Source organism: Pongo abelii, chromosome 20, assembly GCF_028885655.2.
Source record: "Pongo abelii isolate AG06213 chromosome 20, NHGRI_mPonAbe1-v2.0_pri, whole genome shotgun sequence".
NCBI lineage: Eukaryota > Metazoa > Chordata > Mammalia > Primates > Hominidae > Pongo > Pongo abelii.
The window spans coordinates 16,085,200-16,097,521 of record NC_072005.2 but is presented as its reverse complement, the minus strand read 5'-3'; the positions used below and the strand labels follow the sequence as shown (position 1 = coordinate 16,097,521).

The window sequence follows — 12,322 nt, the reverse complement described above, 5'->3', positions numbered from 1 at the left end:
AATATTCTGTTCCATTGACCTATTTGTCTTTTCTTTTACCAATACCACAACATCTTGGTTACTGTAGCTTCACAGTAAGTCTTACACTTGGATATTGTCAGTCCTCCAATTATGTTCTACTCCTTCAATATTGTGTTGGTTATTCTGAGTCTTTTGTCTCTTCATATAAATTTTAGAATTAGATTGCTGATATCCACAAAAAAACTTTCTGGAGGGCCCCAGGGAGCGCGGGGCGCCACTGCTGCTGCCGCTGCTCCTCGGCTGGGTTCTGTCTACTGGGCCCGAGGCTGCGGCGGCAGAGGGGCGCCCCCTCCCTCCCCCTATTTTTTTTTTCCTGCTCTCGCTGACCCTACCGCTTCTGTTCTCCGTTATGGCAAGAGAGCCACCATCCCCGCTCCGGGTCGAGGCGCCGGGTCCCCCAGAAATGCGGACCCCACCGGCGATCGAGGCCACCCCGAGGGCACCCCGCAGCCGGCAGGTGGCAGACTCCGTTTCCTCAACGGCTGTGTGCCCATCTCGCATCAGGTGGCCAGGCACAGGTATGGGAAGGACAAAATGGGTATACTGCAACGTGCAGATGGCACAGTTTTGAAACAGTTACAACCACCTCCAAGGGGCCCCAAGAGAGCTGGAATTCTATAATATGGTCTATGCTGATGACTGCACCGATGGTGTTCTTCTAGAGCCACGACAATATTTGCCAAAATATTATGACATCTAGCCACCTCCCACTGCCCCAAACGATTTATACCTAAAACTGGAAGATGTGACCCATAAATTTAATAAGCCCTGTATAATGGATGTAAAGACAGGGCAAAAAAGCTATGATCCTTTTTGCCTCATCTGAGAAGATTCAGCAACAGGTCAGCAAGGACCCATTAATGGAAGAGATTGGGTTCTTGATGCTTGGCATGAGGGTTTATCTTGTTCATTCCCATAGCTATGAGACACGAACCAACATTATGGAAGAAGCTTAACAAAAGAAACTATAAAGGATGGAGTCTCCGGATTTTTTCTTTCTTTTTTTTTTTTTTAAGTATTTATTGATCATTCTTGGGTGTTTCTCAGAGAGGGGGATATGGCAGGGTCATAGGATAATAGTGGAGAGAAGGTCAGCAGATAAACACATGAACAAAGGTCTCTGGTTTTCCTAGGCAGAGGTCCCTGTGGCCTTCCGCAGTGTTTGTGTCCCTGGGTACTTGAGATTAGGGAGTGGTGATGACTCTTAATGAGCATGCTGCCTTCAAGCATCTGTTTAACAAAGTACATCTTGCACCGCCCTTAATCCATTTAACCCTGAGTTGACACAGCACATGTTTCAGAGAGCACCGGGCTGGGGGCAAGGCCATAGATCTACAGCCTCCCAAGGCAGAAGAATTTCTCCTCCCAGACGGGGCGGCCGGGCAGAGGCGCTCCTCACTTCCCAGACGGGGTGGCCAGGCAGAGGCGCTCCTCACATCCCAGACGGGGCAGTCGGGCAGAGGCGCTCCTCACTTCCCAGACGGGGCAGCCGGGCAGAGACTCTCCTCACTTCCTATAGGGGATGGCGGCCTGGGAGAGGCGCTCCTCACTTCCCAGACGGGGCGGCCGGTAGAGGCGCTCCTCACATCCCAGACGATGGGCGGCCAGGCAGAGACGCTCCTCACTTCCTAGACGGGGTGGCGGCCGGGCAGAGGCTGTAATCTTAGCACTTTAGGAGGCCAAGGCAGACAGCTGGGAGGTGGAGGTTGTAGCGAGCCGAGATCACACCACTGCACTCCAGCCTGGGCAACATTGAGCATTGAGTGAGCGAGACTCCGTCCGCAATCCCAGCACCCCTGGAGGCCGAGGCGGGCAGATCACTGGAGGCCAGGAGCTGGAGACCAGCCCGGTCAACACGGCGAAACCCCGTCTCCACCAAAAATACAAAAACCATTCAGGCGTGGCGGCGCGGGCCTGCAATCCCGCGCACTAGGCAGGCCGAGGCAGGAGAATCACAGGAGCCCGAGGCAGGGAGGTTGCAGCGAGCCGAGATCACGGCAGTACAGTCCAGCTTGGGTAACAGAGGGAGATCGAAGAAAGAAGGAGAGGGAGACGGAAGAAAGAAGGAGAGGGAGACGGAAGAAAGAAGGGAGAGGGAGAGGCAGAGGGAGAGGGAGAGGGAGAGGGAGAGGGAGGGATTTTTTCATAATGGGTACTGCTTAAGAAAAGATGCTGTTGCTGCCGTTATTCAGAAAACTGAGAAAATTCTGCAGTGGTTTGAAAACCAGAAGCAGCTTAACTTTTACGCAAGTTCATTACTGTTTGTTTAGGAAGGTTCATCTCAGCCAATCACTACAAAACTGAATGACAGAAATTTGGCAGAAAAGGTTTTGTCCAAAGGACAACTGTCAGACACAGAAGTACTAGAGTGCAATAATAACTTTCATGTATTAAGTTCCACAGTGAATGGAAAAATAGAGGTTTCAGTAGGCAAAAGCTTGTCCAAGATGTATGCTCGTCACAGGAAAATGTATACAAAAAAGCATCACAGTCAGACTTCATTGAAAGTTGAAAATCTGGAGCAAGACAATAGGTAGAAAAGCATGCCACAGGAACATTTAAATGGAAATGTACTTTCCCAACTGGAAAAAGTTTTCTACCATCTTCCCACTGCTTGCCAAGAAACTGCTGAAATGTGCATGATAGATTTTGCTCATATGTTCCTCAGCAACACAGTAGATGAGGGATATGTTTATGGGCTAAACCATTTAATTTCTGTACTTCGAAGTATTTTAGACAATCGTCTAAATCGTCTGTTGCAGTCTTTTTTTTTTTTTTTTTTTTTTTTTTTGAGACGGAGTCTCTGTTGCCCAGGCTGGAGTGCAGTGGTGCGATCTCCGCTCCCTGCAAGCTCTGCCTCCCGGGTTCACGCCATTCTCCTGCATCAGCCTCCCGAGTAGGTGGGACCACAGGCGCCTGCCACCGCGCCCGGCTAATTTTTTGTATTTTTTAGTAGAGACGGGGTTTCACCGTGTTAGCCAGTATGGTCTCGATCTCCTAACCTCGTGATCTGCCCGCCTCGGCCTCCCAAAGTGCTGGGATTACAGCCGTGAGCCACCGCGCCCGACCTGTTGCAGTCTTTTTAAGAGGTGGGCCAATCATAATGAAGAGGAGCACGCAATATCTCCGCACCTTTAATGCTATGCAAAAAATATGTGTTGTGAGTCGACATTTTATTTGTCTTTATACTTTTGGAAGAAAGGTTAACTTTTTTATAATCTTACTCAGGAAAACTATATGTTCATTAGAAAACTATGAAGAATAAAGAAACTTAGGAATGTTAAGCAGGGAATGTGGTGGTACATGGCTTAAACATCTTTTTTGGCTCAAGCAAAATGCAAACCATTATCCAGTCATTAGGAGTTTAGTTAGCTTTCTGTAACCAATTCATGAAATCTCTGTCCACCCAATCTTGACAATGAGCCATATCTAAAACAATACATTATTAGAACACCTACCAAAATCTCTAAAGCACAGGTTGATGTCCTTAGTCTTGCTATGTATGAAGTTATTAAAACTGGAGAAAATTCTACTTCAGAAATAAGTACTGCTTAGGTTTTATATTAAAAATTCAGACCAGCATATCAAAGGGTGCTTCTTAGTGAAATGATTTAGAATTGTTGCATTCCAAAAGCAGGTTTTCTCTTTAATTTTTACAACTCTCTCTCCCTCTCTCTCAAAATATTATACTTCATGAAAAAGACAATTGACATGGATGACAACAACAACAGTCTTGAAATTAAGGGCACACTCATTGTTCTTACCAGGGTTAGAAGAGAGAGGTTATTTTCAAGGAACAAATATTTTGCTTTACAATCTTTCGTTTATGAGAAAATTGGAATATAAATTTATTACATTGTGAAAAGTATCATAAACCATATACCTTTTTATCTAAATGCAGTTTAAAAAATGTAAATAATTGAAGTTTTATTTCTCCTCTAAATAACTTGAATTTTTTTCTTTAAAAATGTATATATTTATATGTCCCCATTTAGTTAAGTGGCAGTGTAAATGTATATTGTTAAAAGTGGTTTCTCAGAATTATAGTAAGCAATGAAAGACAGTATCTAATTAGGTTGTTATCAAAAATACTATGTGTGAATAAGTCCATCATATAGGGTTGGTGTGTATCTAAATTCATGCTTCTATTTCACTCTTATTCAAAACAGTTTTATATTATGTTGAACAGTGAAATTATAATTTAATTTCATGGGGACGGGGCAGTGCTATAGTTCCTGGAAAAATTAGATTTGTATTATCTTTATTTCACACCCACCACCTTAGAAAAATCAACTAGTTATTTGTCATTGAAAACATTTAAACTTTGAGTCTTCAAATACATTTGATGTTAATGCTGTCGTTACTTGCACTTCGATTCACTAATAACATTTCTAGGTAGTTACCAGTTCTGTCATTTTTCTGGAAAATATTTTGGAGTTGTAAATTGTTTCTCCTCTTTTTCTTCTAGAGTTACAAATTGAATTTTTAAATCCAAGCACCTTTGTTGTGGTGTGGAGAGAAGTATCACAATTTTATGTTTATTTTACCTTCTCAACCTTCTCTCGGGGTACTTTGCAAATACCTGAGTCTAAACAGAAGTACCAAATACATGCTCTATGAACTCTATCCTTAGTAAATCTATTAAACCTGAATAATTTAAAAGATCATGTGTGTTTTGTAATAGCAAAATTTGATTTTAATTTTTTATTTGGAATTGGTGTATTTATCATAGGGACTTCCAATTTTTCTTCACTTTTCAAATGGATACTGGCTATAGTTTTATGTTTTAACGGGAATGAATTTCAAGTCAATTAATAATCAGAGAATTTTTAGTTTTACTTTTTTCTTTTACAATATGGACTTTTGTTGTCATTTGGATAGTGTTTCAATAAATCTTAAGCTCAGATAATTAAACACTATTTTGAATCCTAACAAGAGACTGCAAAAGTATAAAATCCACTGGCAAAGCAGATACACTTAAGAGAAAAGAATCAAACCTTATTACTATAGAAAACTACCAAAACCACAATCATAAACAATAAGAGAGGAAGAGAGGAATAAAAGATATGCAAAACAACTAGCAAACAATGAATAAAATGACAGAAGAAGGTTCTTACCTACAATAACTTTGAATGTAAACAGATTAAATCCCCCATTTAAAATATATAGACTGGCTGAATGGATTTTTTAAATGACCCAACTATGTGCTTCCCATAAGAAACTCACTTTACCTATCAAGAAACATATAGACTGAAAGTGAAGGGATGGAAAAAGACATTCTACCCAAGTGGAAACCAAAAGCAAATAGGAGTAGCTATGTTTATATTAGATAAAAATAAAAGAGACAAGGGATAAATTCAGCAAGAGCATATAACAATAGTAAATATATATGCACCCAACACTGGAGCACCTAGATAGAGAAAAGAATTATTATTAGATCTAAAGGGAGAGATAGACTCTCATACAATAATAGTTGTGGACTTCAATAACCCAATCTCAATACTGGACAGATCATCTAGACAGGAAATCAACAAAGATACACTGTATTTAAATTTCACTTTAGACCAAATAGACTTAACAGACATTGACAGAATAGTTCATGCAACAGCTGCAGAATACACATTTTTTTTCATTAGCACATGGAAAAATCTCCTGGAGAGACCACACATTGGGCTACAAAGCACGTCTCAACAAATTTAAAAGTACTGATATCACATCAAGTATACTTTCTGATGGCAAGGAAATAAAGCTAGAAATCAATAACAGAAATAATTTTCAAAACTGTACAAATATATGAAAATTAACAACATGATCTTGAACAACCAATGGATTAATAAAAAATTAGGAGGTACATTTAAAATTTCTTGAATCAAATGAAAGTATAAACACAATGTATCAAAAGCTATGGGATAAAGCAAAAGCAGTATTAAGAAGGAAGTTTATAGCAATAAACACCTACATCGAAAAAAGTAGAAATATTTCAAATAAACAATCTAATAATGCACCTCAAGGAACTAGAAAAGCAAAAGCAAACCAAACTCAAAATTAGTAGAAAAAATGAACTAATGAAGATCAGAGCAAAAATAAATGAAATTGAAAGTAAAAATAAAATACAAAAGATCAATAAAACAAAGAGTTTTGTTTGTAAAAAAATAAACAAAATTAACAAACATTTAGCTAAACAAAGTAAGAAAAAAGAAAGACTCAAATAAATGACATCAGAAATGAAAAAGGAGACATGACAATTGATACCATAGAAATACAAAGAATCATTGGAGTCTATTACAATCAACCATGAGCCAACAAATTGGAAAACCTAGTAAAAATGTATAATTTCTCAGGCACATACAACCTATCAAGATTGAACCAAAAAGAAATAGAGAGTCTAAAAGACTAATTACAAGTAATGAAATATAACCAGTAATAAAAACTCTCTCATCAAAGAAAAGCCCAGGACCTCATGGCTTCAATGCTGAATTCTACCAAACATTAAAAAAAATACTTAATACCTATTCTTTTCAAAGTATTCCAAAAATCAAAGAAGAGAGAATTCTTCTCAATTCATTCTATGAAGCCAGCATTACCCTTACACCAAAACCAGAATGGGACACAAGAAGAAATGAAAACAGCAGACCAATATCGCTGATGAATAGAAGTGCAATAATTCTCAATGACATACTAGCAAATCAAGTCCACCAGCACACTACAAAGATAATTTACTATGATCAATTGAGATTTATCCCAGGGATGTAAGGATGTTTTGACATATTCAAATAAAAAAATGACATCACATTATATTTATTGAAGAGCAACAGAGTGAATAGCAAAAACCGTATGATCATCTCAATAAATGCAGGAAAAGCATTTGATAAAATTCAACATTTCTTCATGATAAAAAACACTAAACCAAGTAGGTATAGAACAAGCATACATAACAAAATAAATATATAGAACAAGTATACATAACAAAATAAAGGATAGGCATGACAAATCCACAGCCACCATCATACAAAATGGGGAAACACTGAAAGATTTTCCTCTAAGAACTGGAACAAAACTAGTATGCCCACCTTCACCACTTTTATTCAGCATAGTGCTGGAAGTCTTGACCTGAGAAATCAGGCAAGAGAAAGAAACAAAGGGCAAGGATGTCAAATTTTCCCTGTTTGAAGATGATATAATATGTGTATAGAAAACCCTAAAAGCTCCACTAAAACTCTCTTAGAACTGGTAAACAAATTCAATAAAGCAGCAGGATTCAAAATCAGCATACAAAAATCACTAGTGTTCCCATACACAAATGACGAGCTAGCAGAAAAAGAAAAAGAAAGAAAGTAATGCCATTTACAATAGGTATATATATATATATGTATGTATGTGTGTATATATATATATGTATGTATGTGTGTATATATATATACACAATAGGTATGTATATATATATATATACACACACATACTTACATACGTAATATTTAGGAATACATTTAACCAAGTAGTTGAAAGATCTCTGCAAGAAATGCTATAAAACACAGATGAAAGAAATGGAAAAGGTCACTCAAAAATGGAACATCATCCCATGTTCATGGATTGGAAGAGATAATATTGCAAAAATGACCCTACTACTAAAAGCAATATAGAGATAGAATGCAATTCCTATGAGAATACCAATGAGATTCTTCACAAAAATACAAAAAATTCTAAAATTCATTTGGTATCACAGAAGACCCCAAATAGCCAAAGCTGTCCTGAGAAAAAAGAACTTAGATGGAGATATTACACTGCCAACTTCAAATTATACTACAATGCTATAGCCAAAATCATATAGGGCTGGTATAAAAAGAGATGCATAGACCAATGGAACAGAACAGAGAACGCAGAAATAAATCCATGAATTTAGAGCCAACTAATTTTTGACAAATGTGCAAAGACCATTCAGTTAGAAGAAAACAGTCTCTTCAATAAATGGTGCTGAAAAATCTGGATCTTCATATTTAGAAGAATGAAACTAGACCCCTATCTCTCATCTTATTCAAAAATCAAATCAAGATAGATGTGTTAGTTAGGGTTCTCTAGAGGGACAGAATTAATAGGATAGATTTAGGAACTCCACTCCTGGTACCAAAATCTGTATTAGTCAGGGTTCTCTAGAGGGACCGAACTAAGAGGACAGATGTGTGAACCCCACTCCTGGTGCCAAAATCTGCATTATTCAGTGGTCTTTAGAGTGACAGACTAGTAGGATAGATGTACATATGAAGGGGGGTTTATTAAGGAATATTGACTCACACGATCTTAAGGTGAGGTCCAACAGTAGGCCGTCTGCAAGCTGAGGAGCAAGGAAACCAGTCCGAGTCTGAAAGCTGAAGAAATTGAAGTTTGATGTTCAAGGGCAGAAAGCATCCAGCTAGGGAGAAAGATGTAGGCTGGGACGCTAAGCCAGTCTAGTCTCTTTACGTTTTTCTGCCTGCTTTTTTTCAGGCTGCGCTGGCAGCTGATTAGATTGTGACCACCCAGATTGAGGGTAGGTCTGCCTTTCCCAGTCCTCTGACTCAAATGTTAATCTCCTTTGACAACACCCTCACAGACACACCCAGGAACAATACATTGCATCCTTCAATCCAATCAAGTTGACGCTCAAAATTAACCATCACGATAGATTAAAGACTTAAATGCAAGACATGACACTTAGAACTAGTAGAAGACAATATTTGGGAGACACTTCAGGACGCTGGTCTGGGCAAGGATTTTTTTTTTGGTAAGACCTCAAAAGCACAGGCAACAAAAGCAAATAGACAAATGGGGTCACACGAAACCAAAAAGCTTCTGCACAGCAAAGAAACCAATCAACAAAGTGAAGAGACAACCTACAGAATGAGAAAAAATATTTGCAAATTATCCATCTGACAAGGGATTAGTAATTGGAATACATAAGGAACTTAAACAACTGAATAGCAAAAAAAAAAAAAAAACCACCTCAAAATAATCCTTTTAAAAAATAGGCAAACTATCTGAATAGACATTTCTCAAAAGAGGAGACACAAATGGAAAACACATACATTAAAAAATGGTCAACATCACTAATCATCTGGGAAATGCAGTCAAAACCATGATAAGATATCATCTCACCCCCGTTAACATGTGTAATTATTTTTATACATTGCTGGATTTGATTTGATATTTTCTTGAGGATTTTGCATCTAGGTTTGTAAGCAATATTACAAACCTAGTAATATTGTATAGTTTTTTGTTTCTTTATTTTTTCTTTTCTTCTTTCTCTTTTCGTTTCTTGTAATGTCTTTGTCTGTATTTGGCATTAGGTATAATGCTGGCCTCATAAAATGAGTTAGGGAGTATTTCCTCTGCTTCTGTCTTTCAAAAGACATAGAAGAAAAGTGGTATAATTTCTTCCTTAAATGTTTAGTAGAATTCATCAGTGAATCAATTGGGGTCTTGGCTTTCTGTTTTGGAAGGTTATTAATTATTGTTTCAATTGCTTTAATAGATATAGGCCTATTCGGATTATCTATTAGCACTTACCTTTTATTCTTTTCTTTCCCCTTCTCGTATCTTTTGGATAGATGGAAGGTAAATGATGTTATATAAATGTGATTCAAAATTCTGTAGCTGATAAAAAATTATACATTGATAGAGAAATATAGGGCCTATATGCATTATTTAAATACCTATATAATAATCATAAAACATGTTTACGCAGTAAGTGCAAAGATTGAAGGACAATATGAAAAGTGTAGTTAGGTGACTCTTACAGGTTATTTAAAGAGACTGTTTAAGGTTAGTCAACTAGAGTGACATACAGAAAAGAAGACTAGTATTAAATCACTGGCAATATCCTTCTGTATTCGGCCACTCTTGCATTGCTATAAAGAAATACGTGGCTGGGTATGGTGGCTCATGCCTGTAATCCCAGCATTTTAGGAGGCCGAGGTGGGAGAATTGCTTGAGGCTTGGAGTTTAACACCAAAAAAAAAAAAAAAAGGAAATACCTGAGACTGGGTAATTTATAAACGAAAGAGGTTTAATTGGATCACGGTTCTGCAGGCTGTACAGGAAGCATAGTGGCATCTGGTTCTGGGGAGGCCTCAGGGAGCTTTTACTCGTGTTAGAAGGCAAAGTGTGAGCAGGCACATCACTTGGCAAAAGCAGGAGCGAGAGAGAGAGGGTCAGGTGCTACACGGTTTTAAATAAACAGATCTTGCAAGAACTCACTAACACGAAGACCACATCAAGCCATGAGGGATCCGCCCCCATGATCCAAACACCTACCACCAGGCGCCACATCCAGCATTGGGGATTACAATTCAACATGAGATTTGGGAAGGGACACAGACCCAAACCATATCAACCCCTAATGCCAACAGAACCACTGAGTAGCTTCAGGATCTTCAGAAAGGATTTTAAAGCTGGAATAGTCCCAGCACTGTAATAATTACAAGAGAAAATGTAACTACAATGTAGCATCTACACAATAATTGTGATTCTCTTCTCTGTTCTTGTTCAATCCAATGTTTAATATAAAAATTCAAGTGAAGGTAAATAAAAGCATTGGGGAATGACCTTGCCATGTGGTATTAAGATTCTCAAGCACAACTGCCTGAGTTGAAATTACCACAGCTACATCTAGAAGGAAGATGTGAGATTTTTCATTCTACATTAACTAGAAACCTAGCATGAGGCAGATGGCTGGAAGCAGTCCAGGGAGTGTCCAAGACCTTACACAGAAAATCATGTTCAGAGAGGAAGCTTGTTGCTCATTCCCTTTTTGTGCCCAGCTGCCTGGGTTCCCTTCTCCACCATTTTATTTGGTAGTAAGCTATCTGGAGAACTTGCTCCCTATGCTGAGCCAATAAGGGAAATGTGTGAGCTTTGAAGGGTACAGTTTCATTTCGAGGAATGGAGAATATCTGTGCAAAGTTGGGGCAGTTCAGAGCAGAGTGAGCTGCAGACTGTTCTGCAGGTATGGGGCTGGAAGTCTTCACACGACCTCATAGTCCTGGCACCCAAACTTACTCAGCCCATGGTGTGTCAGGAATTGGTGGGTTCTTGGTCTCACCCACTTCAAGAATGAAGCCGCGGACCCTCGCGGTGAGTGTTACAGCTCTTAAGGTGGCGCGTCTGGAGTTTGTTCTTTCTGATGTTCAGATGTGTTCGGAGTTTCTTCCTTCTGGTGGGTTCGTGGTCTCGCTGGCTCAGGAGTGAAGCTGCAGACTTTCGCGGTGAGTGTTACAGCTCATAAAAGCAGTGTGGACCTAAAGAGTGAGCAGCAGCAAGATTTATTGCAAAGAGTGAAAGAACAAAGCTTCCACAGTGTGGAAGGGGACCTGAGCGGGTTGCCACTGCTGGCTCGAGCAGCCTGCTTTTATTCTCTTATCTGGCCCTACCTACGTCCTGCTGACTGGTAGAGCCCAGTGGTCTGTTTTGACAGGGCACTGATTGGTGCGTTTACAATCCTTGAGCTAGACACAAAGGTTCTCCACGTCCCTACCAGACTCAGGAGCCCAGCTAGCTTCACCCAGTGGATCCCGCACCGGGGCTGCAGGTGGAGCTGCCTGCTAGTCCTGCGCCATGCGCTCCCACTCCTCAGCCCTTGGGTGGTCGATGGGACTGGGCGCCGTGGAGCAGGGGGCGGTGCTCGTCGGGGAGGCTCGGGCTGCACAGGAACCTACGGAGGCGGGGGGCTCAGGCATGGGGGGCTGCAGGTCCCGAGCCCTGCCCCGCGGGAAGGCAGCTAAGGCCCGGCGAGAAATCGAGCGCAGCCCCGGTGGGCTGGCACTGCTGGGGGACCCAGTACACCTTCCGCAGCCGCTGGCCCGGGTGCTAAGCCCCTCATTGCCCGGGGCCGGCAGGGCCGGCCGGCTGCTCCGAGTGCGGGGCCCGCCAAGCCTACGCCCACCTGGAACTCTAGCTGGCCCGCAAGTGCCGCGCGCAGCCCCGGTTCCCGCTCGCGCCTCTCCTTCCACACCTCCCTGCAAGCTGAGGGAGCCGGCTCTGGCCTTGGCCAGCCCAGAAAGGGGCTCCTACAGTGCAGCGGTGGGCTGAAGGGCTCCTCAAGTGCCGCCAAAGTGGGAGCCCAGGCAGAGGAGGCGCTGAGAGAGAGCGAGGGCTGTGAGGACTGCCAGCATGCTGTCACCTCTCAGTGGGAGCAGGTGAGACAAGAGTTGGGCAAATCAGACCTTTAATCCACCCTGATAGGCTGGATTGTGGGCTTATGGCGTTTCTCCTTTGACCCAATTAGCCTCCACTCCCAATGTATCTCTGTGCAGAAGGCTCAGCTAGGTGT

General features: G+C 40.9%; 1 protein-coding gene and 1 pseudogene across 1 annotated transcript in view; one reads left to right on the top strand and one right to left on the bottom strand.

Moving 5' to 3' along the window:
* Window positions 1-370: 370 nt before the first annotated feature.
* Window positions 371-8,519, top strand: LOC100454708 (inositol polyphosphate multikinase-like; annotated as a pseudogene).
* A 2,021-nt stretch (window positions 8,520-10,540) lies between these two features.
* LOC129051894 (uncharacterized) overlaps window positions 10,541-12,322 on the bottom strand; it is a 72,097-nt gene continuing 70,315 nt past the window's right edge. The window contains exon 5 of the transcript XR_010138431.1: window positions 10,541-11,291. The gene's annotated coding sequence lies outside the window, so the exon portion shown is untranslated. The remainder of the gene's footprint in view (window positions 11,292-12,322) is intronic.